Consider the following 6,000-nt stretch of genomic DNA (forward strand, 5'->3'; position numbering starts at 1 on the left):
TCATTAAGCTATCATTATTGTCTCATTAAACTGTATGAAATAAACATATTTTAGTTTATTTGAATTGAATATAAAGGAAAACAACAATGTAGAACACGTAATTAATGACACACATACACTCTCCCAATATTTTTTACATTACTAATAGAATTAGTGACAAATATGACAGAAAGAGTAACATGTTCAACATAAAACAACTTTATAGATTAAAAATGTTTAGAAATAAAAAAAAAGGTTTTTACTCATTTTTTATCGTAAAGAAGGGATATAATAAAATAAAGATTAAGGAATGTCGACACCCTTATGTAAAATATGTTGAGATTAATATGTTCCATCCTTTAAAAAACAATTTCATAATTAAAAAATATTTATGTTTATTTTTAAGTATACATCAAAATAGAGAATTTACAAAAACACACGATTAATTTGTCTATAGGACAATCCAAATACTACTCCAAAAAAGATATTGCAAAAAAAAAAGTAGAGAATTGTCTCCGTTATATTTACAATAAAAAAATCTCAAAATCAAACCAAAAAAAAATTGATTCAAGCTGTTGCACAATTTCATGTTAGACTCAATTTTTACGGAGTACTCCAAAAGAATCTAATACACTATAAAAAAATTATGAAATAAAAATTAGATTTAGAGACAAAAAATAATTAGTTGCTATAGTGACTAAATTAAAGATTAAAAACAATTTTGGTTTCTAAATTAGTTTCTATTATCGTTAAATGATTTTTAAATTGATATCTAATTAACAACCAAAGATTTTGCTACCAAATTTAGAATCTAAATAATTGGTAGTTAAAACTTTGGTAGCTAATTAAATACCAATTTAGAAACTATTTAACAATAATAAAAACTAATTTAGAATTTTTTTTTTAGTTTTTAAAATGATCTCTAATTTAGTCACTATAGCAACTCATTATTTTTGGTTTCTAAAATTGGTTTCTATTTCATGATTTCCTTGTAGTGATATCATGACATTCCAAAAAAACTTGATATATAGAAACTTAGCATTGTCGAATTTAAGGAACCCTGTCTGAAAAGAAATTCCCCACCACTATAAAAGAAACTTCCCACCAATAAAAAGTTATGTTGACCCTTTGCATGACTACGACAAAAATGGTAAAATTTTGAAGGCAATTAGCTCCTCCCAAAAGAGACAATTCTTGGTCAAACATTCCACTGTGAGAACCCATGTACCTGCACAAACAAAAAACCACGAATCTCCCAGCTCGTGGTAACATCAAAGGTGTAGAATGTAAGAGAACAAAAGAAATTTATTTTATTATGCTCTTCAAGCACATTATGGGATTGATACACCAATCAAAATAAGAAAATAAAGCAAAATTTTCTTTCTCCATAATTCATGACCAAGTTTTCAATTGGGTAAGTGTAAATTTTTTGATTGGGTCAACAATAGCATATTATTCTGGTGTCTCCAAATTTCCTCTAAAATGGTTACCCACATACAATCCTAGGCTTTATTATCAATCTCAAAATTGAAAATTGTTTCAAATGTTGCTTTGGTTCACGGTATAGTAAGTGACTTCTCCAATCCAACTATAGTATATGTTCCAAACTGTCGTAGCAGTCTTACAAGTGAGGAATATATGACTTACATTTTCATCTCCCTTTTCGCACATACTATAGGCTACCTGATCTAGCTATATCCCTCTTCTGCATAAATTAACTTTTGTAGCCACCTTGTTATTTATCACTCTCCAAACTAACACTTGTGCTGAGGCGAGAGCTTTCATCCCTTAGAACTTTCATATAAGACCCGACCTTTCCTAATTGCATATGTTATAAGCCATTTGTACTGTGCAAGTTTGTGTCTTATGTTCCTTCCATAACCATTTATCTTCCTCATCCCTACAAAGATATATCCTCTATATGTCGTGCATCAAGATACCTATTTGTTCGTTTTTCCATTCAAACCTTCTTCTCCAATCTAGTGATCATATCCAACAATTGTTTTTCCAGAATCCAAATTGATTTAACCTTTCCTCCTTACAACTAGATATTCCATATAATCTATGGTATTTAACCTTGAGAGGTATATTTCCAACCCATATATCGTCCTAGAAGTTGATATTTTTTTCCATCTCCTACTCTCCACTCAATTTTGTCTTCAAAATAGTTTTCTCAATCCTCCAACGCAACTAATCTTCTTATATCCCTCTACCATAAAGATTCAGACTTAATCACCAATGTGTTCCTTAAATTCCTCTATCTACACTTTGACTCTATTATTTCCTTCCAGAAACCTTCTTTTTCCATTCCATATAATATATAAAATCTCATCTCATTGAATCATATGTTTTTCATAATCTACCTCTAAAAAATATCACTTTGTTTTTCCTCTTAATCTCCTCCAAGGTTTCATTTGCCACAAACACACTATCTAGTAATATCTCTCCTCTAAAAAAGTTTATTATCTATAATCTATAACCTTGTGCACCTTTCTTAGTCTATGTGAAATATTCTTTAATAAAATCTTGTATATCTTACTAGAGATATAGGACGAAATTCATTTAAATCTTGAGGACAAAATGTTTTGGGAACAAGAGTTAAAAAGGAAGTATGTGCTCTAGCAGGCCACCATCAACTGTTTGGTATTGTATTAACCACATCAACTTTAATATCCTCCCAAAATCCTCTGAAGAAACCAAAATTATACCTATCTAGACCTGGACTTTTCCTACTTTCGCAGTTCCAAACTACAACATTTGTTTCTTATTCCTCTATATTTGCAATCAACATCTCATTATCTGCATTAGTAGATTAAAATCCTATTTTGTCAAGCTTAATGAATAATCAACATCTCATTCTCCATCTAATGATGTGATGATTTTTTATTTATTTATTTTGCCATGAATAATCCTCTATCTATATATCTTTCATCATAAAAGCCAAATCTCATAGAGTAGAACTGTATGATTTACGCAAACAATTAAGATAAGCATGAAATAGGGCAATTAATTATTAATTAGAGAGTTAATTAACTTCGCATCGCAGAGGTCACTATGCACGTGTTTGACCCCAAAAACTGTTTCCACGTACAAATAATATCAACTGAAAGACTTTTACAAACCATCCCATACGGCTTCGTTGATTATTTACAACTACCACCATCCGAATTTTTATTTATATAATTGTATTTTAAATTCAAATAAAGAATCCATATTTCTTAACACTTTTATTTATTCTACTTTTCATTTTTTTGTGTGGTTTGAGATGCGCCGTGTCGACGGAATTTAAATAGCACAAGTTGGAGACTATTAGATGCACGCAAAAATCCAAATGGATATTTGTTTCCCACCACAGTTCAACTCAACAACGACCATTTATTCATTACCTTTTTACTTATTTAATTTCAATCAAATCATGTAGTTATATGTTATGTTTATTTTGACCCAATTGAATTCTAAACTTAACATATCCTGTTTATGGTTTGTCTATATTTATATTGGTAGATTATTTCATAAATTATTCTATCGAATTCATAACCCTAAAATACTATTATTTTTTGAAGTATCCCATACCAATGCGCAGAGAATACGTTTTGTACTGTTAGATTTAGGCTCGGTGCTTCTAGTTTTGGAACCGGGTTTTATGACAAATTATTATTGCATAATCGATTATACAAAGGGTCTAGGATATCTTAAATTATTTATTTATTTTGTTTTTGTTGCAAAAAAAATGTTTGAGAATAATCAAGCCCTTTTGAAAACATTTGCTTAAATTTACAAAGACTTTTTTTAAATAAACTACTTTTATGTACCTATTTGTAGCTTATGATTATTTTTAGGTTTAATATTTTAGTTCATCTCATTATTAATGTGTTGGTTTGAATTTTCTCGTATTACTTTTTAAGTTCTCAATTAGTTTTCTTTATTTAATATAGTAACTGATTTTCTTTTACAATTATAATAAAAATAATTCTCGAAATCTCTATTTTTTTTATCAATAATAAAAAAGAAAAAAAAAATCTAATACAAGAATTTCTCACAAAATTACTCATTCTGTATTATTCTCGCTCAAATACACTTAACTAGACTTTGATGAAATTCAGTACATCAGTGATGGATTCGTTTTTAACACCACATCAATGGATGATGTTTTTTTATTGACAACGTGAATCGACAACATTATCTCTCCCTAGGTCCTCTTTGTTAATTACTCTGGGTCTTATGGGTGGTGCTCATGCTTGGTTATGGGTTTTGCTCATTTTGAACCTTTGCATGTATAAATGTTTTCACGTGCACGTTGTAAGAAGTAGAATAAGAACTTTGTTATGGTTATGTGTTTCTCTCTTCATCTTCTTTGGGACTATCATGAAACTTTCACACCAATAATGGAGATGGAACCTAATACGTCCATTACCGTTGTGGCCACCCTAAGAAACTCCACCCATCCTGACAAACTCATCTATCTTGTCCTGAGTTGCTTTTGACAATCTCAATTAGTTAGTTTCTTATCTACATTTTTCTTTCATTTATTAATCACATATTCTTTCTTTGATTGTGTGTATAGGTCGACATTTATATAATTCACGAAGGTTACACGCACTCAACAACTAATATTAAAATTTTCAGTACAATAATTTTTAGTTTCCGCTAACATCTATCATGTCAACTGTTAAATTTTTTTTGTCTAAAATAGAAATAAGCAACGATATTTAGTTGTTGACTAAAACAAAAATTCATCCAATAGTGTTTTTGCCATATAGCTAGAAATTTTGGAGAAACTGAATTTGGAATGTGAGAAATAGATTATTTGCTATGATGAACAGAGGGGACACCATTCTTTTTCTCTAACTTCCCTTTGATCTCAAAGAAACAAATTTGTGGATGATTTTTAGAAGATGGGGAAGGGTGAGTGATGTTTTCATATCCAGAAGAATGAACATTAAGAAGCAAATGTTCGGTTTTGTTAGATTTTAAGGAGTGCAAAATATTAGGGAGTTGGAGAACCAGTTGAACACGAATCGAAAGTTGGAAACTAAATGCTAATAAACCGAAATACAATAGGACAGCAAAAACAAGAAAGGAACGAAATGAAAAGCTGAAAGAGAAGGAAATAGTGTTAGACAAAGTGGTTAAAAAAGTGTGGAGGGCAAAAGGAACAAACTCTTACGCAAATATTGTCAAGAATGGTGATAGAAACAGAGCATAATCACAGAACAGGGCAAGTCTGCATGCTATACACTTTAATGTGGAAGAAACACCAAGAGAATGGCTAAAAAATGTTATATTGGGAGGGTCTCATATTTAAGCAAACTATCATGCCTGAATGAAAGCTTTATTCTCAACTACATAAAGGTTAAATTTCTGGGTGGATTCCATGTCTTAATGATGGGAGAAAACGAAACGAAGGTTAAAGAAACTATAGAGGAAAACAAAGAGTGGTACAAAGATTTGTTTGACACCATTATTCCATGGGAAGATCAATTTGTAGCGGTGGATAAATTGATTTGGGTGAGATGCAGGGGCTTACCATTGAAGTTATTGAATACATAGTGCTTCAAACACATTGTTGCGTTACTGGGAACCTTGATTGAGGTAGATGAAGCAACGATGGCACTGGATGAGCTAGAGTATGCAAGGTTTAAAGTTAGAGTATCAGTGGGATGTGAGGCAAAGATAACCAGCTATATGAGAATCAACGAAGTCCGGTATCAGATATCAGTGGAGGAAGAATGCACAGTTCCTGAACACAAAATTTTCCAATGCCATTGGAGCAAAACATCTGAAGGAGCCGAAACAAATGTAGATTCATTTGCGTCGCATGCCTCCGTGCGTTCGGGGAGTGGGGCTTTCGAAGATGCAAGAAAGATTGTTAAGGAGGAACAAACGGTGGAAATGAGCAATGCACCGCCACTGTTCGTACAGGATCGTCGGCGATCTGAACCATCAGTACCGCTACACTATTGTGAACCTTTTTCGGCAAAATCCCTAGGGTCTATATCTGCACCTAATATCTGCCTACTC

Source organism: Phaseolus vulgaris, chromosome 7, assembly GCF_051622355.1.
Source record: "Phaseolus vulgaris cultivar YP4 chromosome 7, ASM5162235v1, whole genome shotgun sequence".
In the NCBI taxonomy this organism is placed as follows: domain Eukaryota; kingdom Viridiplantae; phylum Streptophyta; class Magnoliopsida; order Fabales; family Fabaceae; genus Phaseolus; species Phaseolus vulgaris.